Below are 27,367 nucleotides of genomic sequence, written 5' to 3'. Positions count from 1 at the left end.
GGCAGCAGCCCTAGTGCAGGAACACACCAGAAGCTCTGACCTGTGCAGACACAGTCAGGCTAGGGCCAGGCAGGAAGCGATAGTGGGGAGCAGGATCCAACAGGGCTGGGGATAACGGGGGTTTCCCGCCCCACCCACCCTGGGATTCCCTGTCTCTCCGCAGCCGGTGGAAGTGCTCCTGATTCCCTCTCGAGGCGGCGGTTGGTAAGGCTTCGTGCCTTTTGCCACCGCAAAGAGTTCGGCTCTGTCAGCCTCTGCCCTGTCTCAGGGCCACGTTTCTTAGGGTAGGCAGGGAACAACTGTGGATGTACCTGTCCTGCGTGCGGGACAGCTCTTGGGACCCTAACGGTGCAGAGCGTCCCCGGCTGCAAGGTCTAGGGCTCTGAAGAAGCAGGGTTCAGAAGGGGGGAGGTTACAGTGATACACACAGAGGCTGAGGTAAAGGACTCAAGGACTAGAGAACACACAGTGAAAATCAGGGGTACAGCCTAGGATACAAGTCAGAGTACAGGCATCCCGGCCCTCACAGCGCTGCTGCCAACACCGTTTCCCTGAGAGCAGGTGCCGGCAGCAATCCTAACGCAAGACAAGGCCAGAAGTCCTGAGAGGTGCAGGCAGTAGCCCTAAGCTAGGGCCAGGCAGGAAGTGACAGTGGTGGGGCAGAGTCCACAGGGTTGAGGTTCACCGGGGATGTCCACCCTGCGTTCCTGTCCTGCTCTAACCGGGGATGCTCACAGCCCTAATGGAGGCCACGGTGGGTGGGCTCGGTGCCAGTAACGCCTCTAAGGCTTTGGCGCTGCGAGCGTCGGCCTCCGAGCTCAGCTGACGCACGCACGGGGCCCGAGGACCCGGTGCTGCTTAAGAGACGGTGAGTAGCAGAGCTGCTGGGTTTTGGCTGATGTGCAGCTAAGATTATGCTTTGATATTTGATTTTCTTTATCGTAGCTGACTAGGAGACAGCAGCCCAGTGACGGGAGGAATTTTTCTGAGGGAGAGGCGGCCTTCTTTGGCACCCGGCGTGGATTCACCTCCCCAGACATTTGAGAGATAAGTGGAGGGCTTGGAGCCACAGAGGGGATGAAAGCGGGGTACCAGGGCAGGGGTCAGCGGGAGGGATTTTTTTGAGTCGGGTTTGGAGCTGGGGATGTCCCAGATGTGACCCCTTAGGCTACGTGAAGGAAAAGTCTCATTTTTCATGTCAGTGCTGAGGTGTGCAGGGCAGAGCAGTCCTGGTGTGTGTTGTGTCACTTGTCTGTTGTGCACTCTGTCTGTTTGGTGTCTTGTCTTTTCCTTTAGTCCTTTCAGGGGCCTGTCCAAACCCCTGGCATCAGTCTTAGCATTTCTGATCTCTGTGCTCCTCAGCCAGGTGCCTTTGTCTCAGCTGCTCGGACACTCATCAGAATCCATCTCTCTTCACAAGCATCCAGTCCGATGCCTTTTCAGGTCTTGTTCTGAGCTGTACTGACAGCCGTGCACCGCCCTGATCCATTCCGGCGGGTTAGGTCTTGTGAGAATGCAAAGACAGGTGGAGGATTCTGACCGTAGGATTCTCGGGCATCCATCTCTGCGTCTCTTGGGATAAGTCATCCCGATGGCATCTTGTTCCTGCAGGGTTCTCTGAGCCTGGCCAGCTCACCTTCCATCTTACCTCGGTCATCTCATTCCGAGTTCTCTGGACCCTCAGGGTCATTCTTCTTGCCAGAGTTTTCTGTCCCTGTTGCGTCCCCTCGTTTGTCCTGTGCTGTGTCACGGGTGTTGGTGTGTGTTTGGCCCGGAGCTGCTCTGCCTTGCTGCTCAGTCTGGGTGTAGGGGTACGAGGGTAATAGTCCTGGGGGCTTGAAATTTGTGATGTGGGGTGTGGTTAGACTGTAGAGGGTATTCCTAGATTGCCACAAGATGTCTGGAGCTGTCAAGGTATCCTGCAGCACTCTGACTTTTGTCCTGACTCTGTTTCAGATGCAGAGAGATGAAATCTGTGGCAGAGCCCCCCATCCTGGGTGAGGGGGCTCCCCTGAGAAGGTCAGTCCCTGTTTCTGTTTGCAGGGGAGGTGTAAATGATGGCTGTGTTACAGCTCTGTTCTTTGTCTTTGTTTTTAGGTGGTGAAGCCGGATCTCAGCAGTCAAGCTGACGTGGGCGAGGTGAGCAGTGACGGGTGGACAGAAGCCGTTGCTATTGTTCAAGCCTCACTCGCTGGTGCAACTCTAAGCCTCCGTTATTGTGCGTTTTAGGGAGTCCACTCGCAGGAGGCCGAGCTCCCCTCTCACCAACGGGACGACAGACCCGCGTCACCTCACCCGTGAGCCCTCCGGGAGCATTCCAGGAGTCTGTGATGGAGCCTTGATCTTCTCCTTGTGAAGGCCCCATCCAGGTAGGCTTGGATAACGGCCGAGGAGTTGAGGTGAGTCAGGGAGGAGAAGGAGGGAGGGTCCCCTCAAGTTCCAGCGCTGCCACGTCACCTTGTCTGCTCTTTACCCAGGCAGACCCTGCGACGCCGGCGTTGGCCTCTGAGCGCAGCTGAAGCGCGGGGCCGAGGACACAGGCAAGCTTAGGAGACGGTGAGTAGCAGAATTGTCGGGTTTTGGGTGATGGGCTGCTAAGATCACGCATTCATGTTTGGTTTTCTTTGTTGTAGCTGACTAAGAGACAACAGCCCGGCGACAGCAGGAGTTTCCCTGAGGGAGAGGCGGCCTTCTTTGGCACCCGGCGTGGATTCTCATCCCCAGACGTCCAAGAGATAAGTGGAGGGTTCAGAGCCACAGAGGGGATGAAAGTGGAGTGCTGGGTCAGGACTTGTCAGGAGGGGTTTTTGAGTCAGGTGTGGAGATAGGGATGTCCAAGATGTGCCAATTGAGAGTACAGGTGTACCAGCCCGACCCCACCCCTACCCCAGACCCGAAGGAGTAGCCCTAAAGACATGCCCGTTTCCCTGAGTGCAGGTACAGGCAGGAGCCCTTATGCAGGACAATGCCAGAAGGCCTGGCTGCGAGGTGCAGGGCTCTAAAGAAGTTGGGTTTAGAAGGGGGGAGGTGTAGCCACACACACAGAGGCTGAGGTAAAGGACTCGAGGACTAGAGGACACACGGTGAAACTCAGGGGAGCAGGCTAGGATACAAGTCAGAGTACAGGTGTAGCGGCCCTCACAGCACTGCTACCAGCACACTTCCCCTGAGAGCAGGTGCAGGCAGCAGCCCTAGTGCAGGAACACACCAGAAGCTCTGACCTGTGCAGACACAGTCAGGCTAGGGCCAGGCAGGAAGCGATAGTGGGGAGCAGGATCCAACAGGGCTGGGGATAACGGGGGTTTCCCGCCCCACCCACCCTGGGATTCCCTGTCTCTCCGCAGCCGGTGGAAGTGCTCCTGATTCCCTCTCGAGGCGGCGGTTGGTAAGGCTTCGTGCCTTTTGCCACCGCAAAGAGTTCGGCTCTGTCAGCCTCTGCCCTGTCTCAGGGCCACGTTTCTTAGGGTAGGCAGGGAACAACTGTGGATGTACCTGTCCTGCGTGCGGGACAGCTCTTGGGACCCTAACGGTGCAGAGCGTCCCCGGCTGCAAGGTCTAGGGCTCTGAAGAAGCAGGGTTCAGAAGGGGGGAGGTTACAGTGATACACACAGAGGCTGAGGTAAAGGACTCAAGGACTAGAGAACACACAGTGAAAATCAGGGGTACAGCCTAGGATACAAGTCAGAGTACAGGCATCCCGGCCCTCACAGCGCTGCTGCCAACACCGTTTCCCTGAGAGCAGGTGCCGGCAGCAATCCTAACGCAAGACAAGGCCAGAAGTCCTGAGAGGTGCAGGCAGTAGCCCTAAGCTAGGGCCAGGCAGGAAGTGACCGTGGTGGGGCAGAGTCCACAGGGTTGAGGTTCACCGGGGATGTCCACCCTGCGTTCCTGTCCTGCTCTAACCGGGGATGCTCACAGCCCTAATGGAGGCCACGGTGGGTGGGCTCGGTGCCAGTAACGCCTCTAAGGCTTTGGCGCTGCGAGCGTCGGCCTCCGAGCTCAGCTGACGCACGCACGGGGCCCGAGGACCCGGTCCTGCTTAAGAGACGGTGAGTAGCAGAGCTGCTGGGTTTTGGCTGATGTGCAGCTAAGATTATGCTTTGATATTTGATTTTCTTTATCGTAGCTGACTAGGAGACAGCAGCCCAGTGACGGGAGGAATTTTTCTGAGGGAGAGGCGGCCTTCTTTGGGGCCCAGCGTGGATTCACCTCCCCAGACATTTGAGAGATAAGTGGAGGGCTTGGAGCCACAGAGGGGATGAAAGCGGGGTACCAGGGCAGGGGTCAGCGGGAGGGATTTTTTTGAGTCGGGTTTGGAGCTGGGGATGTCCCAGATGTGACCCCTTAGGCTACGTGAAGGAAAAGTCTCATTTTTCATGTCAGTGCTGAGGTGTGCAGGGCAGAGCAGTCCTGGTGTGTGTTGTGTCACTTGTCTGTTGTGCACTCTGTCTGTTTGGTGTCTTGTCTTTTCCTTTAGTCCTTTCAGGGGCCTGTCCAAACCCCTGGCATCAGTCTTAGCATTTCTGATCTCTGTGCTCCTCAGCCAGGTGCCTTTGCCTCAGCTGCTCGGACACTCATCAGAATCCATCTCTCTTCACAAGCATCCAGTCCGATGCCTTTTCAGGTCTTGTTCTGAGCTGTACTGACAGCCGTGCACCGCCCTGATCCATTCCGGCGGGTTAGGTCTTGTGAGAATGCAAAGACAGGTGGAGGATTCTGACCGTAGGATTCTCGGGCATCCATCTCTGCGTCTCTTGGGATAAGTCATCCCGATGGCATCTTGTTCCTGCAGGGTTCTCTGAGCCTGGCCAGCTCACCTTCCATCTTACCTCGGTCATCTCATTCCGAGTTCTCTGGACCCTCAGGGTCATTCTTCTTGCCAGAGTTTTCTGTCCCTGTTGCGTCCCCTCGTTTGTCCTGTGCTGTGTCACGGGTGTTGGTGTGTGTTTGGCCCGGAGCTGCTCTGCCTTGCTGCTCAGTCTGGGTGTAGGGGTACGAGGGTAATAGTCCTGGGGGCTTGAAATTTGTGATGTGGGGTGTGGTTAGACTGTAGAGGGTATTCCTAGATTGCCACAAGATGTCTGGAGCTGTCAAGGTATCCTGCAGCACTCTGACTTTTGTCCTGACTCTGTTTCAGATGCAGAGAGATGAAATCTGTGGCAGAGCCCCCCATCCTGGGTGAGGGGGCTCCCCTGAGAAGGTCAGTCCCTGTTTCTGTTTGCAGGGGAGGTGTAAATGATGGCTGTGTTACAGCTCTGTTCTTTGTCTTTGTTTTTAGGTGGTGAAGCCGGATCTCAGCAGTCAAGCTGACGTGGGCGAGGTGAGCAGTGACGGGTGGACAGAAGCCGTTGCTATTGTTCAAGCCTCACTCGCTGGTGCAACTCTAAGCCTCCGTTATTGTGCGTTTTAGGGAGTCCACTCGCAGGAGGCCGAGCTCCCCTCTCACCAACGGGACGACAGACCCGCGTCACCTCACCCGTGAGCCCTCCGGGAGCATTCCAGGAGTCTGTGATGGAGCCTTGATCTTCTCCTTGGGAAGGCCCCATCCAGGTAGGCTTGGATAACGGCCGAGGAGTTGAGGTGAGTCAGGGAGGAGAAGGAGGGAGGGTCCCCTCAAGTTCCAGCGCTGCCACGTCACCTTGTCTGCTCTTTACCCAGGCAGACCCTGCGACGCCGGCGTTGGCCTCTGAGCGCAGCTGAAGCGCGGGGCCGAGGACACAGGCAAGCTTAGGAGACGGTGAGTAGCAGAATTGTCGGGTTTTGGGTGATGGGCTGCTAAGATCACGCATTCATGTTTGGTTTTCTTTGTTGTAGCTGACTAAGAGACAACAGCCCGGCGACAGCAGGAGTTTCCCTGAGGGAGAGGCGGCCTTCTTTGGCACCCGGCGTGGATTCTCATCCCCAGACGTCCAAGAGATAAGTGGAGGGTTCAGAGCCACAGAGGGGATGAAAGTGGAGTGCTGGGTCAGGACTTGTCAGGAGGGGTTTTTGAGTCAGGTGTGGAGATAGGGATGTCCAAGATGTGCCAATTGAGAGTACAGGTGTACCAGCCCGACCCCACCCCTACCCCAGACCCGAAGGAGTAGCCCTAAAGACATGCCCGTTTCCCTGAGTGCAGGTACAGGCAGGAGCCCTTATGCAGGACAATGCCAGAAGGCCTGGCTGCGAGGTGCAGGGCTCTAAAGAAGTTGGGTTTAGAAGGGGGGAGGTGTAGCCACACACACAGAGGCTGAGGTAAAGGACTCGAGGACTAGAGGACACACGGTGAAACTCAGGGGAGCGGGCTAGGATACAAGTCAGAGTACAGGTGTAGCGGCCCTCACAGCACTGCTACCAGCACACTTCCCCTGAGAGCAGGTGCAGGCAGCAGCCCTAGTGCAGGAACACACCAGAAGCTCTGACCTGTGCAGACACAGTCAGGCTAGGGCCAGGCAGGAAGCGATAGTGGGGAGCAGGATCCAACAGGGCTGGGGATAACGGGGGTTTCCCGCCCCACCCACCCTGGGATTCCCTGTCTCTCCGCAGCCGGTGGAAGTGCTCCTGATTCCCTCTCGAGGCGGCGGTTGGTAAGGCTTCGTGCCTTTTGCCACCGCAAAGAGTTCGGCTCTGTCAGCCTCTGCCCTGTCTCAGGGCCACGTTTCTTAGGGTAGGCAGGGAACAACTGTGGATGTACCTGTCCTGCGTGCGGGACAGCTCTTGGGACCCTAACGGTGCAGAGCGTCCCCGGCTGCAAGGTCTAGGGCTCTGAAGAAGCAGGGTTCAGAAGGGGGGAGGTTACAGTGATACACACAGAGGCTGAGGTAAAGGACTCAAGGACTAGAGAACACACAGTGAAAATCAGGGGTACAGCCTAGGATACAAGTCAGAGTACAGGCATCCCGGCCCTCACAGCGCTGCTGCCAACACCGTTTCCCTGAGAGCAGGTGCCGGCAGCAATCCTAACGCAAGACAAGGCCAGAAGTCCTGAGAGGTGCAGGCAGTAGCCCTAAGCTAGGGCCAGGCAGGAAGTGACCGTGGTGGGGCAGAGTCCACAGGGTTGAGGTTCACCGGGGATGTCCACCCTGCGTTCCTGTCCTGCTCTAACCGGGGATGCTCACAGCCCTAATGGAGGCCACGGTGGGTGGGCTCGGTGCCAGTAACGCCTCTAAGGCTTTGGCGCTGCGAGCGTCGGCCTCCGAGCTCAGCTGACGCACGCACGGGGCCCGAGGACCCGGTGCTGCTTAAGAGACGGTGAGTAGCAGAGCTGCTGGGTTTTGGCTGATGTGCAGCTAAGATTATGCTTTGATATTTGATTTTCTTTATCGTAGCTGACTAGGAGACAGCAGCCCAGTGACGGGAGGAATTTTTCTGAGGGAGAGGCGGCCTTCTTTGGGGCCCAGCGTGGATTCACCTCCCCAGACATTTGAGAGATAAGTGGAGGGCTTGGAGCCACAGAGGGGATGAAAGCGGGGTACCAGGGCAGGGGTCAGCGGGAGGGATTTTTTTGAGTCGGGTTTGGAGCTGGGGATGTCCCAGATGTGACCCCTTAGGCTACGTGAAGGAAAAGTCTCATTTTTCATGTCAGTGCTGAGGTGTGCAGGGCAGAGCAGTCCTGGTGTGTGTTGTGTCACTTGTCTGTTGTGCACTCTGTCTGTTTGGTGTCTTGTCTTTTCCTTTAGTCCTTTCAGGGGCCTGTCCAAACCCCTGGCATCAGTCTTAGCATTTCTGATCTCTGTGCTCCTCAGCCAGGTGCCTTTGTCTCAGCTGCTCGGACACTCATCAGAATCCATCTCTCTTCACAAGCATCCAGTCCGATGCCTTTTCAGGTCTTGTTCTGAGCTGTACTGACAGCCGTGCACCGCCCTGATCCATTCCGGCGGGTTAGGTCTTGTGAGAATGCAAAGACAGGTGGAGGATTCTGACCGTAGGATTCTCGGGCATCCATCTCTGCGTCTCTTGGGATAAGTCATCCCGATGGCATCTTGTTCCTGCAGGGTTCTCTGAGCCTGGCCAGCTCACCTTCCATCTTACCTCGGTCATCTCATTCCGAGTTCTCTGGACCCTCAGGGTCATTCTTCTTGCCAGAGTTTTCTGTCCCTGTTGCGTCCCCTCGTTTGTCCTGTGCTGTGTCACGGGTGTTGGTGTGTGTTTGGCCCGGAGCTGCTCTGCCTTGCTGCTCAGTCTGGGTGTAGGGGTACGAGGGTAATAGTCCTGGGGGCTTGAAATTTGTGATGTGGGGTGTGGTTAGACTGTAGAGGGTATTCCTAGATTGCCACAAGATGTCTGGAGCTGTCAAGGTATCCTGCAGCACTCTGACTTTTGTCCTGACTCTGTTTCAGATGCAGAGAGATGAAATCTGTGGCAGAGCCCCCCATCCTGGGTGAGGGGGCTCCCCTGAGAAGGTCAGTCCCTGTTTCTGTTTGCAGGGGAGGTGTAAATGATGGCTGTGTTACAGCTCTGTTCTTTGTCTTTGTTTTTAGGTGGTGAAGCCGGATCTCAGCAGTCAAGCTGACGTGGGCGAGGTGAGCAGTGACGGGTGGACAGAAGCCGTTGCTATTGTTCAAGCCTCACTCGCTGGTGCAACTCTAAGCCTCCGTTATTGTGCGTTTTAGGGAGTCCACTCGCAGGAGGCCGAGCTCCCCTCTCACCAACGGGACGACAGACCCGCGTCACCTCACCCGTGAGCCCTCCGGGAGCATTCCAGGAGTCTGTGATGGAGCCTTGATCTTCTCCTTGTGAAGGCCCCATCCAGGTAGGCTTGGATAACGGCCGAGGAGTTGAGGTGAGTCAGGGAGGAGAAGGAGGGAGGGTCCCCTCAAGTTCCAGCGCTGCCACGTCACCTTGTCTGCTCTTTACCCAGGCAGACCCTGCGACGCCGGCGTTGGCCTCTGAGCGCAGCTGAAGCGCGGGGCCGAGGACACAGGCAAGCTTAGGAGACGGTGAGTAGCAGAATTGTCGGGTTTTGGGTGATGGGCTGCTAAGATCACGCATTCATGTTTGGTTTTCTTTGTTGTAGCTGACTAAGAGACAACAGCCCGGCGACAGCAGGAGTTTCCCTGAGGGAGAGGCGGCCTTCTTTGGCACCCGGCGTGGATTCTCATCCCCAGACGTCCAAGAGATAAGTGGAGGGTTCAGAGCCACAGAGGGGATGAAAGTGGAGTGCTGGGTCAGGACTTGTCAGGAGGGGTTTTTGAGTCAGGTGTGGAGATAGGGATGTCCAAGATGTGCCAATTGAGAGTACAGGTGTACCAGCCCGACCCCACCCCTACCCCAGACCCGAAGGAGTAGCCCTAAAGACATGCCCGTTTCCCTGAGTGCAGGTACAGGCAGGAGCCCTTATGCAGGACAATGCCAGAAGGCCTGGCTGCGAGGTGCAGGGCTCTAAAGAAGTTGGGTTTAGAAGGGGGGAGGTGTAGCCACACACACAGAGGCTGAGGTAAAGGACTCGAGGACTAGAGGACACACGGTGAAACTCAGGGGAGCAGGCTAGGATACAAGTCAGAGTACAGGTGTAGCGGCCCTCACAGCACTGCTACCAGCACACTTCCCCTGAGAGCAGGTGCAGGCAGCAGCCCTAGTGCAGGAACACACCAGAAGCTCTGACCTGTGCAGACACAGTCAGGCTAGGGCCAGGCAGGAAGCGATAGTGGGGAGCAGGATCCAACAGGGCTGGGGATAACGGGGGTTTCCCGCCCCACCCACCCTGGGATTCCCTGTCTCTCCGCAGCCGGTGGAAGTGCTCCTGATTCCCTCTCGAGGCGGCGGTTGGTAAGGCTTCGTGCCTTTTGCCACCGCAAAGAGTTCGGCTCTGTCAGCCTCTGCCCTGTCTCAGGGCCACGTTTCTTAGGGTAGGCAGGGAACAACTGTGGATGTACCTGTCCTGCGTTCGGGACAGCTCTTGGGACCCTAATGGTGCAGAGCGTCCCCGGCTGCAAGGTCTAGGGCTCTGAAGAAGCAGGGTTCAGAAGGGGGGAGGTTACAGTGATACACACAGAGGCTGAGGTAAAGGACTCAAGGACTAGAGAACACACAGTGAAAATCAGGGGTACAGCCTAGGATACAAGTCAGAGTACAGGCATCCCGGCCCTCACAGCGCTGCTGCCAACACCGTTTCCCTGAGAGCAGGTGCCGGCAGCAATCCTAACGCAAGACAAGGCCAGAAGTCCTGAGAGGTGCAGGCAGTAGCCCTAAGCTAGGGCCAGGCAGGAAGTGACAGTGGTGGGGCAGAGTCCACAGGGTTGAGGTTCACCGGGGATGTCCACCCTGCGTTCCTGTCCTGCTCTAACCGGGGATGCTCACAGCCCTAATGGAGGCCACGGTGGGTGGGCTCGGTGCCAGTAACGCCTCTAAGGCTTTGGCGCTGCGAGCGTCGGCCTCCGAGCTCAGCTGACGCACGCACGGGGCCCGAGGACCCGGTGCTGCTTAAGAGACGGTGAGTAGCAGAGCTGCTGGGTTTTGGCTGATGTGCAGCTAAGATTATGCTTTGATATTTGATTTTCTTTATCGTAGCTGACTAGGAGACAGCAGCCCAGTGACGGGAGGAATTTTTCTGAGGGAGAGGCAGCCTTCTTTGGGGCCCAGCGTGGATTCACCTCCCCAGACATTTGAGAGATAAGTGGAGGGCTTGGAGCCACAGAGGGGATGAAAGCGGGGTACCAGGGCAGGGGTCAGCGGGAGGGATTTTTCGAGTCGGGTTTGGAGCTGGGGATGTCCCAGATGTGACCCCTTAGGCTACGTGAAGGAAAAGTCTCATTTTTCATGTCAGTGCTGAGGTGTGCAGGGCAGAGCAGTCCTGGTGTGTGTTGTGTCACTTGTCTGTTGTGCACTCTGTCTGTTTGGTGTCTTGTCTTTTCCTTTAGTCCTTTCAGGGGCCTGTCAAAACCCCTGGCGTCAGTCTTAGCATTTCTGATCTCTGTGCTCCTCAGCCAGGTGCCTTTGTCTCAGCTGCTCGGACACTCATCAGAATCCATCTCTCTTCACAAGCATCCAGTCCGATGCCTTTTCAGGTCTTGTTCTGAGCTGTACTGACAGCCGTGCACCGCCCTGATCCATTCCGGCGGGTTAGGTCTTGTGAGAATGCAAAGACAGGTGGAGGATTCTGACCGTAGGATTCTCGGGCATCCATCTCTGCGTCTCTTGGGATAAGTCATCCCGATGGCATCTTGTTCCTGCAGGGTTCTCTGAGCCTGGCCAGCTCACCTTCCATCTTACCTCGGTCATCTCATTCCGAGTTCTCTGGACCCTCAGGGTCATTCTTCTTGCCCAGAGTTTTCTGTCCCTGTTGCGTCCCCTCGTTTGTCCTGTGCTGTGTCACGGGTGTTGGTGTGTGTTTGGCCCGGAGCTGCTCTGCCTTGCTGCTCAGTCTGGGTGTAGGGGTACGAGGGTAATAGTCCTGGGGGCTTGAAATTTGTGATGTGGGGTGTGGTTAGACTGTAGAGGGTATTCCTAGATTGCCACAAGATGTGTGGAGCTGTCAAGGTATCCTGCAGCACTCTGACTTTTGTCCTGACTCTGTTTCAGATGCGGAGAGATGAAATCCGTGGCAGAGCCCCCCATCCTGGGTGAGGGGCTCCCCTGAGAAGATCGATCGCTATTCAAGGTGAGAGTCACACATTTCACATTTATTGGCACTCCAGTGCAGGCCACCTGCATTTGCAGCTTGAAACAGGTGAGTCCCTTGGTAACCCCCCTGGGCAGCAGCTGGAGCCTGCTCCGGGCTGGGCTGCGGGAGCAAACACTTGTGGCTGACACAGCTCCACACTGAGGGTACTTGGGAAAACACCTGCCTTGTCCTGGAATTTTTTTTTTTGAGCTTTTGACAAGGTTTTAATCATCACCTTGGTAAAAATAATGGTAAGGACTGAAAACATGAGAGGCTGGCAGGTTATATGCACGAAAGACAAGTTTTTTTTTCTTAAATATTTGTGCAGCCTATATCTTAATTTTGAGACTCTTTCTTGGTCAACTTTATTGTAAAAACCCCTTATTTTCAAGTTAGCTGCTTCAATAATGAATTTGTTTTACAAATAGCCGCTAATGTCCGAAGGTTAAAGCACTAACACCAACATCCCACCTCTTTTATTTTTGCAGCAAAATTTTATCTTTACTAAACTTGAAACTTGATGTTTTTGCAGGTAGTAAGTTAAAGAAGGTGTTTATCTGCCCATCACTGATATTCAGGGTCATGAAGAAATTGCTCTAGTGTTCTAAAATAAATGCAGATTTTTAGGCCTCTCCCATTCTCTCTGACTAGCAACATGTGAATTGATTTTTGATCTCCTTTCTGTTGGTGTCTGTGGGTTTTAAGCGGCATGGAGAAGGTGTCTGTGGACATGGCACCCAGGGAATGGTGCTGGGAAGGGCAGGATGGAAAGGAGCTGCTCAGGAATCCAGAGCAGCAGGGGAGTGGGAGCTGGTGCTGCTGCCTCAGTCACACCCTCCTGGACAGTCTGTGCAGTGATAATATTCCTACTTTCCTTCCTGAACCTGGGGTTGGAGGAGAACACGAGTCTTGGCATTGATGGAAAGGGGAACTCGAGGGAAAAACTGCTGTTTGTGTCCTTAGAGAGCAGTGGGAAGAGCCTGGGAGAAATCCTGGCTGGCTGAGGGATCCTTGTGTCCCCTCGGGAATAAATCCCTGCGTCTCCTCAGCCCTGCTGGTTTGCAGTAGCGTTTGTACACCTTTCGCTGCAGCTGTGGTTCTTAATAACTGGAAGTCCAGGGATTCTGGGCGATTCCCATAAGTTCTCCTGTTTTGTAGGAGCTGCACGGTGAGGTCAGCATTCTGAGGGAGGCCCTGGCACAGCTGCCAAGGGCAAGGAACGTGGAGCATCCCGGGGCTTCTCCCGCCCGAGTTTCTCCCGGAGCGTGCTGCGTGTCGTGCCGGATGTTTAACCCGGGTTTGGGGTGTTCTCCTGCAGTCCCAGCTCTGACTGCTGCCCCCGAGCCCCGGCCTTGCTCTGTCCCAGCACTGAACCTGGCAGGTGGGTGTGCTTTTCCAGCCCTTGAATCCCACGGGCAATCCCAGATTCCCGGAGCTCCCCGAGGCACAGCCTGGCCTCCCTCCCTGGGAGCTGCACCTCAGTCTGCCTGGACCAAGGCCATCCTGTTTGAGACTTTATTCCTGTTGCTTTTCCTCTTGCAGGTAGTTGGCGAAAAGGAGAGAGCCAGTAGGAAGTGAAGCCACTGGAAGGCCTTATCCCAGTCCAAGGTTGGATGGGAGTAACTGGACCTGTTGAATTCCCACTTCCCTTTAAATCAGTGCAGAGGAAGCAGATTTTAAATCATCATTCCATGAACTTTCACCAACTTCATGACTCTTGCAAAAGTTTTCAATGTTAGAAATTCCTGAGCTTGTTTTCCAGGCAGGCTTGGATTTGGATGTTATTCCTTCCTTTTAATTGAAGGAATAACTCTGATTTTCTCTCTGATTTTAGTAAGGGAATATTTATTTATTCCAATTTTCCATCCTAATTGGAATTTTTGTACCTTGTAGAGCACATTTCTAAGGAAATTTACCCAATTAATGTTGGTAAATCAGCAATTGTCCAGCACCATCTCCACAAAATTCTGTGATTTCCCAAGAAAACTTTGAAGTATTTATTTGCCACGATTCGTCTCTTTGTAAAGTTCAATTTACTGCATTTTTAATTACATAAATGCCATTAAAACCTGAATCCAGGCCTAGCTGCTGTTCCTTGGACACAAGGGGCTGGTTCTTTCCTACCTTGGCACATTTGGATGTTTGTCCAAAATGAGCTTCCCACTACAATAGAATTTGTTTCCAAGCAGAAGTGGGAATTGTCTAGAAAACCTTCTGTTCTGGGGGGCACTGGGTTTGTTTCCCTTATTGCTGCATAATTGAGGAAAGCCATGGCGCTTTTTTAGGCAGTGGCAGGAGGTGAGAGCTGTGTTTATTTAATTTTGTATTTTATTTTTTGTTATTTTTGTATTTTTGTGCTCTTTTGTTGTGGTTTTTCATGTTGCGTTTTGTGGTTTTTCAAAGACTTTTTCTTCCTTTTTTTAATTTTTATTTTTTTTCTTTAGCTATTTATTTACTTGTTAAAACTACTTTTCGTTTTTTATTTTAATTTTTTGTTTAAATTTTTTTTCCACTTTTTTGTTACTTTGAAATTTTTTTCTTTTGGTATTTTAATTTTATTTATTATTTTCTATAGTTTTGGTTTATTTTTTCATGTTTTCTTTGTTCCTTTTTTTTTTTCCCCATACTCTTTCTTCCCCCGGGCGCCTGGGGGTTTGGCTGTTGGCAAGAAAGATGAGAAATGACCTCGGTGCCCGCTGGACGTCGGGATGTCATAGAGAGCGCAGTTGGCAAAAGCTCTGTATTTTCTGCTCCATAAAACTCCTGAAGGGAGAAAGCTGTGACCACCGTGGTGCCGTTTTTTCCTTTCCAGCCCCGACCAGGTCTCCTCCTACCCGTGCACAGTGTTACCAGCAGCAGCCTGCTGTCCAGGCTGTCGAGGCGTATTTCAGAGGGAGCAATAAAAACAAAGTAGACGTTTTATTTTGAACTCTCCGACCCTGCTTGTTTATTAGCAAAGAAATCCAAAACAAAGCGAACAAAAAAAAAAAAACCCAAAATAAACTCCCCCGCAACCCACCAAAAAAACCCCATACAGATAGAGAAAATATGCCCATATTATCTAAATAAAGATTAAAACTTTACCCCTTAGAAAACCAGGCTCATTTAATTCAAATTAATTGTGTTTCTGATGTGTTAGGTTCATGAATTCATCTAGTGTAAAATATCGTTTAAAATATAAACAAACGAATTAAAAAAATAATGAAAAAGAAAAATAACAAAAAGTATAGGATATGAAAAATAATATCAATAAAAAATACACAATATATTATTACTTACTACACGTTTTCTAAATATATTTAATATACATAATATAAACATCTATAATGTACATAATCATATTTAAATGAAATGTATTATTATTTATAACATTACATAATAAATAAATTATTTTATATATAACTTTCTATATTTAATATCTATAATAAATATAATAGTATAATAAACATAATACATGATGTATAATGTACATAATATAAAAGATGAATTGTAATGATGAATGTGAATATCAGAATCACAAAGATAAAAAATATTGAAATAGAGCCTGAACGAAAGGCTTTTTTGTTTCGGTCTGGTTGCTGGCAGGGTTCTCGCAGGTGTGCTCGGGGGTCTTTTGGGCCATTTATTCCGGAGGCTGTTCGCCAGGGCATTCCTGGGCACGTTCGTTTATGGCTCCGCTCCGCGCCGCCGCGCGGCAGTGCTGCCACCCTGTGGGCAGAGAGCGGTAGTGCAGCTGTCCCCCGTGCCCGTCCCTCATGATCTGTGAGGCAATGCTGCCACCCTGTGGGCAAACAGCGGTACTGCAGCTGTCCCTCCCGCCCGTCCCGCCTGATCTGTGCGGCAATGCTGCCACCCTGTGGGCAAACAGCGGTACTGCAGCTGTCCCCCTCCGCCCGTCCCGCCTGATCTGTGCGGCAATGCTGCCACCCTGTGGGCAAACAGCGGCAGTGCAGCCGTCCCCCCCGCCCGTCCCCGACGCGCGTGGCAGCCCCGCATTGTGAGCTCGGGGGCGGCGCTGCCGCCCGCCCGCAGCTCGGGGCCGAAAGGGAGGGAAAAAGGCAAGGAGCCCGGGCGCGTGGCAGCCGGCTGCCTGCGCGCGCCACCCGGACCCCGGAGCCGTCCGGGCGCGATTTTCCGCGGCGTTTGCGGGTGTGCGGACACGGGATGGGGGCTCAACCGCGCCGCTGCCGGCGGTCCATTGAGCCAGGCGCCTGTGCCAGCAGCGGGGGGGCACCCCAGCGAGTGCCCGCACTGAAGATGACGGTTCGACCGGAAGTGGCTTCAGCCTCAACCAGTATGGCGGCGATGAAGGGCGGAAGTCTTGGCACGCTGCTCGCAACCTATTGTAACCGAGTGCAGCCGAAAATAGCCGAGGCTTGACGAAAATCGCCGACTTTCGGCCAGCAGCCGGACTCAGCCGAGGGCAGTTCGGGGTGATCCCGGACCGGTGCCCGCCCTCCCTGTCGCTTCCTCGGCCGGCGGTTCGAAGGCGATGTCGGGGGCCGCTGTGCCCGGAGCGGGAGCACTCGCTGTCGCTGCTGGAGCCGGGCGGCGGCCGGCCCGACCAGCAGCAGCGGCTGCTTTCTGTTCACACCCAGAAAGTCATTCCTCACCCCAGTTATGCTATCACAATTACTTCATTTTTGATCTGCAGTTACAGCCACATTTCTTGAAAGCTGCCCGGAAAACCTGGCTGGGACTCAGGTAAAGAAAGGGAGACTGACCGGTAACACCCCGCGGGGCCGCCGGCAGCGGCTCGGGAGCGCCGGGCGCGGGCCCCGGCTGCGGCAGTGGCGGCCGTGAGGGCTGTGCTGACAATGGAGGAGGGCGGGAGCTGCCGCAGCGCGGTTGAAGCGGAGCGGAGAACGGCCGGTCCCGGGAGAAGCCCCGAGGACGGCGGTGGCAGCCGCGGGGGGCGGCCCCGAGCGGAGCCGGGCCGGGAGCGGGCGGCCGGGGCTGCGTGGGGCGAAGGCGGTCCCGACGCGGGCACGGAGCCGGGGAGGAGCAGCGGGGCCGGCTGGGGCCGCCCGGCGGAGCCTTTCCTGGGAAACAAAACCTGCGGTTTCTCCCACCTCGGCCCCGTGGCGAGGGGCAGCGCAGCAGAAGGGAGCAGCACCTGAGCGGGTGGGGCAGTGCTGGGGCGCAGGGAAGATGCGGCTGGGGCAGAGCTTGCAGGCTTCTTACATTTAAATGAACGTGGAAAGCTGAGAGAGAGGTAGTATAAAAGCTCTGTGGGTGCTCGGACAGGTGAGATGTGACTCAGGGGAGGGAGTCGCTTTCCTGAGCTCCTGAAGTTCCATTTGTCTCTCTCAGGAGCAGATGTGAGAAGTTTCCTGTTTGGAATTGGGCTCCAAAAGGAAGGAACCTGAAGCTGCTTCTTTTGATAAATCCATAAGCATGGGAGGCTGTATGAAGCACACTGTTTTAAGTAGCCAGTAACTTCCATGGATATTTTAACTTTTAAAAATGGTGACTTTTAATTCCTCTGCACACTGTTGATTTGGCTGTCCCACACAGGTTTCACTGAGGCTGTGAATTGCAATCCCGACCATCTTCCGGTTTCTGGTGCTTAGGGCTGTGGCATTTGGTGTGCAGAAAACATCCCAGGCTGTCCACCTAGGAACTGTATGGGCATTTCCACAGGTCCTCAGAGTGGGAAAAGGCCAAGAGGGTCGTAGTGGGACCTCTCTTTCTCCCAGGCCTGGGCATCCTCAAGACACCTCTAGATTGGTTTTTAAGTGTTTGTTGTTTTTTGTTTTCCAGCCCAGGACTAAGCTGGAGAAAAGGTGGAGAGTAGCAAGTGGGACTGCCATGTTAAGATCCATCCTTGGATTCCAGGTTCTCCCAATGGGTTTGTCCAAAGAAAGGAGGTGTTTGCGGTACCTGTTTGTTCACCTGTTGAGCTTGGAAGAGATGCTGAGCATGAAATTCCAGGGAAGCTGCACTTGTGTAGTGGCTGGAGTGAGAAGCATCTTGCCTGTCTTTCCCCACTGGTGTGCTGTGGTCATTTCCTCTCTGGGTCCTTGTTTCCCTCTTTGTCTCTGTATCCCTCTGTCCTTGCCATGTGTTTGGCACTCTCTCTTTTTCTCCATCTTTCTCCACGCCTCGTGTTCATGCTTATTCTCTGTGGCTTTGTGGTGCTCCCCGTGCCACTGTTTCCCATGGGATCCTTGTGTCCTGTTTGCTGTCCCTGTTCTTTTTTAATCCCTCTCCGTCGTGCTGCCCATCAGTGTACAGAGGCTGACTGGAGGGAGGTTCTTGTGCTGCAGGTTCCGTTCAGGAGGCTGGTGTGATTCAGCAAGCCCACAGTTTGAATTGCCCCCTCCATGTGGTCCAGCCAGCTGTGCCCAGTGCCCATCCTGGAGTGCCTTTTCTGTCAGCTCACGCGCCATCGTGCTGGAGACTGTCAGGCAGGTGCTGGGGTGGACGAGGGGAGGGCAGGGGGCTGAGGTGCTGTTGTTGGGCAGGGCTTGCTCTTTCACCCACACCGAGTGGTGGCCAGGCTCAGCTGAGCACAGCAACTGGTGTTGGAGAGATGATGCCTGTCTCGTCTGTCTGAGCTGCCCCAAAGGCCGAGGACAGGGCTGAGGCTCTGGTGGTTTGGCTGTACGAGGCCCATGGCAGCACAGTCACCGCCCGGCTCCAGGCCTCCCTCCCCGTTACGGAGGCGATGCTGTGAGTCCCTGCAGAAGGGCTGGGTCCGTGTGGCGATGGAGATCAGTCCCTTCAGCCCTGCGCTTTGTCCCCCAGCTGTGACCTCCTGTAGCATCTGGCTGTGTGGGGCCACCTGCTGCTGGAGCCACAGGGCCTGAGGCTTTCCTTTGCAGCCTTCGTGTGCTCTCTGACCTCCTGGTCCTCCTGCAGCCACCCAGGCCAACACTGTGAGCTCAAATCACAGACTGAGCTGTTCCCCATCCCGAGCGTTGTGCAAGGCAGCAGTTCCAGGGAACAGCAGTGTCCCCATGTCCTGCACCCAAGTGTTGCAGAGACGCGCTTGAACAACCCTGCTCCTCAGGGAAGGAGGACAGCTGCCCACTGCCCAGCCAGGGTAGGTGGTCTTGAGCGAGTTCTGAGTTCTTTAAGTGTGGACAAAGGTGCAGAAAGGCTGGTGTGCACAAGTTCTGCTCCAGCCATAGAGGTGTGGGGAGCAGCAGCTTCCACAGTGACTCCTGTGTTGCAGCCTTCATCTTGCCTAGCAGTGAGTGTAGAAACACACTCTACTCCCTTCCTTCTCCCTCTGCCTGTCCCTTGCACCACCCTTGCAGAAGAGGAAACACAAAAAAATCAAGAGGATTATGTAAAAACAAGCTGGAGCCTGTTTTTTTAACTTGTTTCCAGGTAACTGCACTGACCTTCCTCCTCCCAGGGGCTTTGTTGTAGTTGCTCTTTTAGTGTCTGCCTCTGAGCAGTATCTCACTCCTGGGACTGGGGAGGCTGAGCTTACCTTTATTTTTTGGGGATGAGGTGGAGGGGAAGTCTGCTTCAGCCCCTGTGGGGAAGAGACTGGGCACAGGGATTTATCCTTCCCATGAAAAGGCACGCACGGTGATTTCTACGCAAAATACTTTATTAGTCAACTAAAAGCAGTGGATCCGCAGCCGGAAAGGGAAGAGGGAGAGGAAAGAGTCAGAGTCCAGCACAGCATGTGGTTTTCACCCTTTTCCCCTGAAATGCCTGTGGCCGGCCATAAAAAGCCCCACCACCAGGCTCAGCTTCTCCCTCCCACACTGGCAGGGTGCAACAGTAGCAAAGAAGCGTGAGCACAGGTACAGGGCAGCTCCGTCTGTGGCCAGGCCCTGCCTGAGCTCCTCTTGGCCCCTTAAATGTCCCTCAGGAGGTGGCAGCAGGTGACACTCACATGGCAGGGGCTGCACCTGGAGAAGGAAGAGGGAAATGAGGAGTCAGAGGGCATATCTGGCTCTGCCCCATGGGCTGTGGGAGAGCTCCCCACAGCCCCCACAGGGACTGCCAGTCTCACCTTTGGCCCTGCGAGCAGATGTCCAGCAGCTTCTTCTGACACTTGGAGGCACCTCAGGCAAGGCTGGAGCAGCAGTCACTTTCCTCCTCCCACGAGCACGTCCCTTCCTTGGCCCTTCAGCTACTGGCGATTGAAGGAGACACAGGAAGACTGATTCAGTGATCAGAATTTGATTTCACTGAGGTTTTCCAAAAGCTTGTATACCATTTCAGGAAGGTTAATAGTTTCTACTACAATAATTAGGTTAAAAGATCATACAAACAGCTCATGCATTTTACAGCATCTTTTTCGTAGGGGGTTGATTGAATCTCTCCTCTTCCCATAAACAGGTTTAATCCCATCTTCTGTAATCTCAAAGTTCTGTTTGTTCCTGCCATGGCATCCTGGTTATCAAACCAAGCCTGCAAATGAATGGTGAGCGGTCTGGGGCAGATGGAGGGAATGGCAGGGCTGTTTCAGAACTGCAGAGAGAGGACGGAGATGTGGGGGAGCTGCTGGTATTGCAGCATCCCTTCCAGCATCCCCCTTCCCAGCGTGCCTCCCACAGCACCTTCCCCTGCAGAATCCTCCCTGCTGCCACCCCTCCGGGCGCCTCACCTGCCAGCAGCACCTGGAACTTGTTGGCCGAGAGCATTGCAGGGACAGCTGTCATTTTCTCACACTCTGTCCCGCACACTGAAGGTCAGGTGCACCACGGGCTCATTGACCTCCTGCAAGTCGCTGGAGCTGAGGGTGTAATCCACGTGCCAGCACACTGAGCCCAGCTGGGTCAGTACGGTGGGGAGTGGGATGGTGTCAGCACCCCGGTTCACTCCAGCATGGTGATTTACACTGACCCCCACACTCCTGTTAAGACCCAACACCCCGCTCACACCTCAGGCTGCAGGCACTGAGCCAGTCCTGGAAGGGGCTCTGCTTCTCCTCAAAGGAATGGCACAAGGCGCTGGCATGCTCTGCTCTTGAGGGGAGACAAGAGAAGAACCCCTCTGCTCACACCAGACCTGAAGCTGCCAAACTCCACCAAAGCACCTGGGGAGGCCCCAGGGACTGATGGACAGAAGGGAGGTGACAGAGGACAGCACAGCAGCCAGCCTGCCCTCCATCTGGATGTGAAGGCAAGGCTGGGAACTGTCAGCAACATCCCAGCACGCCTGAGGAACCTTTGGGCAGTCCCAGCTGCTGCAGGTCACCTGACAGAGACTCACCATCTACCCAGTGCTTGGCCGCGCTGGAGAGGATGAAGCCGAGGACAGCAATGGTCGCCTTCAAATCCCCCGACTCTGCAGACGGGAGGGGGGGTGAGCTCTGTCACCTTGGAAAGGCATCCCCAGACACACTGCTGCCCATGCCTGGAGCATGGCTCCATCAGGGGATCGTGGTAAGGACAGCAGTGCTCACCTAACTTTGCATCTAAGGGCAGCTTCGGGATCTTGTCATACTGTGGGAGAGCAGAGCACCACGGTAAACACCAGCTAACACACTCACTATCAGTGTTAACACTAACAATTCTTACCTAAATATTAATACTAATAACATATGCATAATATACGCATATTATTACTACTAGAAGAGGCCGGTAGTGTTCTTAACGCTGAGGCTTGCATGAAGAACACGAGATTAAATAATGTTGCTGATTATGCCATTGTAGTGTTGAAGCGCTTGACCCCCCCCGCGGTGAGCAGCGGGCCCGCAGCAGGCGGGGGGCGGGCACTTGAGTATCTTGGCCAGGGTGCTGATCCTCCCAGCGCTGATCTCGGCCAGCACCCAGTCGGGGCGGCCCAAGTCCCCGCAGAAGCGGAACCGCTGCGGGGAAAGAGGCGCCCACAGCCGGCAGCGGGCTCTGCACGCGCCCCCGCTCCCCGCCGCCGACCCCCCTCCCCCCCACGTCGCCGCCGCTCCCTGGCCCGCGCTGCTACCGCAGAGTCCGCCTTGGCGACTCGGAACCGCTCCCGGCCGGGCTGCCGGCTACGCCCCTCCCTGCCCCGAGTGCCGACGGGCGCTCCGGTGGGGGCTCTGCAGGGGCCTTTCAGCCGGGACCGGGGCACAGGGAGGGTCGGAGAAGGGGACGGGGGTCTCGGGAGCGGGACCCCGGGCGACCGCGGACCCCCGAGCGCCCCTGGCTCCGCCCGCCTGAGCGCTCGCGCTCCCATTGGCTGCAGCCTCAGCTGCCAAGCCCCGCCAATCCCGGCCCGCCTTTCTCCGCCCCGTCCAATCACAGCCGCCCTTTCAATCCGGGCGCGGTCCCGCCCAGATCAGCCCGCTCAGTCGCGGCCCGGCCCCTCAGCCCGGTCCCGGTCCCCCGTTCGCCTGAGGCGTCCCTCCCGCCGCCCCGGCTTTGGGAACGAGCGGAGCCGTGCCTCCGCTGCCGCAGCCTCGGCAGGTGCTGCCGGGACCCGGGAAGGGCGGCGGGAGCTCCCCGTTGAGGTCCCGGCCGGGAGTTCTCCCAGGGAAACGGGGAGACGGCGGGGAGCGGGCGGAATGGCGGGAGCGGGGCGTGAGGGGACAGCGGGGGGTCGCGGAGCCGAGGGGGGCGGGAACGGGCGGGCCGGGATTGGCGGGCCGACACTGCGCTGTGATAGGTTGGGCTGGCCCGGCCGCCGCTGCCTCAGGTTGTGATTGGCTGGGGTGGCCCGGCCCTGGGGGATAAATAGCGTGCCCTGAGGGGTCTCGGCGCTAGTTCGGCGGCGGCGCGGAGAGCGACGGGTGGGACTGGGCGGTCGGAGGAGCGCGGCCGGAGGAGCGCGGCTGCGCCAGGACGGGATGTTTGCGGCTTCCGGTCAGGGGAGCGCCGGTGAGCCCGCACGCGACTCCCGCGTCTGTCTGTGCTAGCGTGTGGGGACTGGCGGTGTCCTGGGGCAGCGCTGCCGGCCGTGCCCGGTTCTTTCCGCCGCGCCCTGCGTGACTCGGACGGCCGGAGGCTGGTGCGGGGCTTGGTGCGGCGCGGGGAGACCGGCTGGGGCTACCAGGGGAGAAGTGCTTCCGTGGTTTCTGGATACAAAGTAACGCTTAAGATATCAAAAATAAAGCTGCATTTTTTTCAGTTTTAATGTTTTATTTTGTTTTAATTCGAAATAATTATGATTTTTTTCTTTATTACTCCGTTTCATTAATTTCGTCGCTTTATTACATTATTTTGGTTTATTTTTGTTTTCTTTTGCTAGATAGTTGTTGTTACTTCAGTAAAGGTTGTAGGGCTAGGGCTGAAAGACCGGTTGCGAGGCCAGTGGAGGCATAAAGCCCCAGGGTGTGGAATAAGGATCTTGGCACTAGAGGCCGGCCCAAAACAATGAGGAGCAATGGGAATGCTGGGGCTGGAGTGGATAAATGCCACGGGAGAAGGGGATGGAGCTGCAGCTCAGGGCCTGCAGGAGATGCCTGGGGGGTTGCCAGCCCTTGCCCTGTGGTACCAAGCAGAGGCTGAGGGTGTGGGGGTTCGGAGGGCACCAGGGCCCGAGAACCAACACAAGGGCACTTTTTGGGATGGGGGAGCAGGGGCCCAGTGGCTCTTCCCAGCCCCCGGTGCTGCCTGGGGGAGGTGAGGGGGGCCTTGGGGCAAGTGCTGGGCTGAGACCCAGCGAGAGGGGGAAGACAGATGTTGGGCTTCAGGTGCCAAGTGTTCCCAGGGCTGGGAACCCAGGAGGATGGGTGGTAGAGCTCCTAAGGACATTGAAGCGATGATAATAACTGACTTGTGGCCTTATCAACAGTCCTGAGCTGCAGGGAGAAGCAGTAGCGGCTTTTAGCGGCAAGCAGCGGGACGCTGAGGAGCTGGAGCTGAGACAGCAGAGCTGGAGGAGACACAAAGATGGTAGGGTTTGGGGTGAAACCCCTGTGGGGCTGGTCTAGGGAGTATGGAGCCGGGACGGGAACTGCGTGACTGGAGCTGAAATCACTGTAAGGGGGGGATAGGGATGGTAGAGCTGTTGCTGCAGTAAGGATTAGTAGGTTGGGGCTGGAATGTGGGTACAAGAGCTGTGCTGAAACAACACAGAGTTAGACCTAAAACAACAACCATACTCTGAGAACCAAAAGCAACGTTATTATGTGCCAGTGCTGGGAAGACATGGAGACAAAAGTGAAACAAGAGCTGGCAGTGAAATAAAGCCTGTGGGTCAAGAGCTGAAATCACTGGGGCAGGGAAGGGGACTCTCCAGGGCTCGAGCTCAAATCACTTTTAGAGTAACATAGGAACTTTAGGGCTGACGAACTGACTGTGAGATTGGTGCGCTGAAATGACTGTAGGCCTGTGATACTGATGTTGTAGCTGGGTACTGAGCCCAGAAATGGGAGAGAGGGTGGAGAGCTGAAAAGGGATTGCTGTAAGATTGCTCCTGAAATGCTGGTGCTGCTGGGATATTGCCCGTGTCAGGGATACCCACTGTAGGGCTGGGGCTGGGATGTTGACTGCGGGGTGGGCATAGACACGGTGGGGTCAGGGCTCAATGGCTGCTCAGCTGGGGCCAAGATGAAGACCCTGCCCCGTGGACGGTGGAGAATTTTCAGCTGCCAGAGTCGGAGAAATGCGCTCGTGGAGCTGGAAGAAGCGAGCTGGCCGTGAAATAAAGCTTGTGGGTCAAGAGCTGAAATCACTGGGCCTGGGAAGGGGATGCTCCAGGGCTCGAGCTCAAATCACTTTTAGCGTGACAGAGAAATTCTAGGGCTGATGTACAGACTGTAGGATTCAGCCCGGCCCCACTCCCCTGGCCCGGGCTCTGCCCCAGTTCCCCAGCATCGGCACCGGCCCGGGCTCTGCCTGTGCGCGGCGTGGGCGCTGCCCCGCATCCCCGTCCCTCGTGGTGCGGGAGAGGGCGGCTCGGGGCGGGCGGCAGCCCCGCCGCCTCACATGGTGCGGCCGGTCCCGGCTGGCGCCCTCGGGGCTGCCCTTGCCCCGCGGGCGGAGGAGGAGAAGGGGCAGAGGGAGGGCGAGGGCGGAGCAGCCCTGCCAGCGGCCGCGGCGGGAGCGGGTCCGGCGGGCGCGGGCGCTCGGGACGCGGGGGCGGCGGGGAGGGGACGGGAAGGGACGCGGGCTCCCGGCGGCGCCGTGCCGGGCGCTGCCCTCCGCGCACATCGCGCGGCCGGGCTGACTCAGAGCCGGCTGCACCTCGCCCGCCCTCCCCGGCTCTCCCCACCCCTCTCCGAGCAGTTCGCGCCTCCCTCTGCTCTAGAGGCTCCATCTCACCGTCTCCCCCCATCGTTCTCGCCTGGCAATGGTTGGAGGACTGTCACGGACTTGCACACACCGCGACTCGTGACCGCGTTTCCCCGCTTGTGTTTTTCCCGAGGCAGGTGCCAGGTGCTCCCCATCACTCCCCGTCCCCCGCAGCCCAACTTCCCTGCCTTGCCTGCTCCAGGCGCCCTCGGCCCTCGTGCCCGACCCTGCCAAGTCTGCCGCTGCAACCCTTACACCTCGGCTCACGGGTCTCTGAGGGGACCCAGCTGGGACCTACGCCTGGCAGGATCTCTGGGTGGGGGATTTCAGTGGGCAAACAGCACTGACTCTTCCAGGCTGCAAAAGGACCTTCTCTCTTTCCTCACACCGGTGGCACCTCCTTGCCTCATCCCCGCAGCGTTCCGACTCCAGCGGGTCTTGAGTTTGAAGTGTGTAGGCTTGGCTTAAAACCTTCACTGCAAAGTGGGGAAACATCTTGAAGTTACTTTGAGAGAGTTCAAGTTGTTCCCTGTAATCTTTTGTGATACAGAAAAGTGAACCGGTGAGAAGTTCCAACAAATTGTCATTACTACCTGCTAAACTACCTTCAAATGTCATTTGGTGCTTCTTTTAAGGTATGAGGGACTCAAGGGGATAAATCAGGACACTCATTTCCCAGTTCCTGTAAGAGCTGTCCTCAGGAAAGAGAGCTTAGAACCAACTCTGGAAATGGGGAATGAAAGCATCTTTTCTTCCTGGGGCTGTGCTGGGGTGTAAAGTGGGTAAACATGAATATCCAAATGTTTACATCCTGCTATGCATGTTCACACTGATCTTTCTCCTGAAAAAAAAAAAATCAACAAAACCCCATGAGTGAGTAGATGAAAGATGATGGAACTGTGAAAAACGAGATTTTTTTAAAATGTAAAATTTAAAAATAAATTTAATAAAGTTATAAGGGAGATTAAAAAAGCAAAATAGGGTTGGTTGGGTGACTTGGCACTCAGCTAAGTCTACACTTTGCTATATTAAAGTTATACTTTAGATACTTTTTTATTGCATTAGTTTGTTGAATATTCATTTTTTTATAAATTAGTTTTTATATTTTAGGAATTGTTTTGTATGGCTTTTTTGGGGGGTTGCTTTTTTAGAGTATGTGGTTTTTGTTTGTGTTTTTGTTATTACTTTTAATTTGGGCTTTGGTTTGTGCTTTTTTTAGATGGTAGATGTTTGATAGTTGGTATATTAATAGTAGAGGGGTTTTTTTGTATGTTTACTGGATGTTGTTTTGACCAAACAGACAGTTTAAGCAAATAGCAGAGTCTTTTTTATATGTTTATTGGATGTTATTTTGGCTAAATAGACAGTTTAAGCATACTATATTAGCGAATATTAATATGCTTAGTTTTCTTTACTAATAGAAGAAATAAAAGAAAAACTTATATTTTTACTACAACATTATTACTTATATAACATACATTTTGCGGAAAGCCAACCCTATAATATAGATTTCTAACAGGACCAAACTAATTGTGTTAAAACTATTCCTCTCCTCCTGTTCCAACTGAAGTTGGAATGCATCCAGATTTGAATTTCCAAAGTCTGGCCCCTCTATTCAGAGGTTACACTGAACTTTGACCAACTTGGTCTTCGTGTTTGAATCTGAATCCACTTTTATTCCTCACCTTGTCCCTTTTAACACCCAGAAAAACAACGGGGTATCACATATATCAGACTATGCCTCCGTAGTCTTGGGCAGCTGGTTTGATAACCAGGATGCCATGGCAGGGACAAACAGAATTTTGAGATTATGAGAAGATGGGATTAAACCTGTTTAGGGGAAGAGGACGTGCTGTGTCACATCTCAGCATCCCACATGACAACACAAAGTGACTCTGCAAGGCAAAGACTTAATTTTAACAGGTCTCATTGATACTAGGCAAGCCTGATTGTTATCTCAAAAAGCCATTGCCTAATGATTGGCCGTTAATGCCCGTCTCCCAGGCTCTTTCAGGGGTGGGTGGAAATAGTCAAAGCCTGCAAAGGACACTTAATGCAAATTGCTGCAGTCAAACCTTTTCTACTGTCTGTCTCCCGGTTTTGTGGGGGAAGATTCTCTTAACACAGCGGGGTTTTAAAATTCAAACAAATTTTGTGGGGGGTCATTGAAGCGCAATCAATGCAGAAGAATATAGACAGCATCCAAAATCACTGGGAAGTATCCCATTCTTGTGCTTGAAAGGCTTTGAATCAGAAGGTCTGCCAGGGCTGTTGCCTGATGAGTATTTGTGAATCTTCCCAGTGAGATAACGTAACTTTTTCTAGCCTGGTGATGCTGTAAGCAAAAGACCATCCCAAAGCGCAGGAATGAGCCTGGCATTCTTTTGGCAGTGTGCAAGTATAACCCGAAGGCAAAGGCAGTTTCCAAGTGGAATGACTGAACTGGGAGAGGTGTGAAATGCAGGTAACCTCCAGGGAGGTGAAGCGGGGAGGGCTGAAGGACAGCACAGCGCAAGAGGCAGCTGGGTGCTCCGGCTTGTACACATCTTCCAGGGAAGCCTTCCTGTGGAGAAGGAAAACTCACGGACACTGTGGCTGACAGGAACTGAAGACATGCTTTCAGTAGAATGGCACTGAGATATATGTATACACTTTCTTT

The 27,367-nt window shown here is 54.6% G+C and overlaps 3 long non-coding RNA genes across 6 annotated transcripts; 2 read left to right on the top strand and 1 right to left on the bottom strand.

Annotated features, from left to right (window-relative positions):
* The first annotated feature begins 11,503 nt into the window (after positions 1 to 11,503).
* Positions 11,504 to 14,875, top strand: LOC136291873 (uncharacterized). Its single transcript, XR_010721796.1, has 4 exons — positions 11,504 to 11,578; positions 12,740 to 12,962; positions 13,124 to 13,189; positions 14,255 to 14,875. It is a non-coding gene; the product is annotated as an uncharacterized lncRNA (long non-coding RNA).
* A 997-nt stretch (positions 14,876 to 15,872) lies between these two features.
* On the top strand, positions 15,873 to 19,973 carry LOC136292899 (uncharacterized). The gene is made up of 3 exons (XR_010721983.1): positions 15,873 to 16,285; positions 17,345 to 17,991; positions 19,889 to 19,973. It is a non-coding gene; the product is annotated as an uncharacterized lncRNA (long non-coding RNA).
* On the bottom strand, positions 19,142 to 21,733 carry LOC136292898 (uncharacterized). Of its 4 annotated transcripts, none has more exons than XR_010721981.1 (3): positions 20,157 to 21,733; positions 19,560 to 20,020; positions 19,142 to 19,455 (listed from the first exon to the last, which is right to left on the bottom strand). It is a non-coding gene; the product is annotated as an uncharacterized lncRNA (long non-coding RNA). The 4 variants fall into 4 exon arrangements; XR_010721982.1 differs by having other exon boundaries at positions 19,560 to 19,960; positions 20,157 to 21,732; XR_010721980.1 differs by lacking the exon at positions 20,157 to 21,733 and having other exon boundaries at positions 19,560 to 19,682; positions 19,822 to 19,906.
* Between the last annotated feature and the right edge of the window lie 5,634 nt (positions 21,734 to 27,367).

The sequence above is a fragment of the Chamaea fasciata genome, unplaced genomic scaffold (assembly GCF_029207755.1).
Source record: "Chamaea fasciata isolate MVZ Bird 193981 ecotype frontalis unplaced genomic scaffold, bChaFas1.0.hap1 SCAF_7, whole genome shotgun sequence".
In the NCBI taxonomy this organism is placed as follows: domain Eukaryota; kingdom Metazoa; phylum Chordata; class Aves; order Passeriformes; family Sylviidae; genus Chamaea; species Chamaea fasciata.
This window is presented reverse-complemented; position numbering and strand designations above follow the sequence as displayed.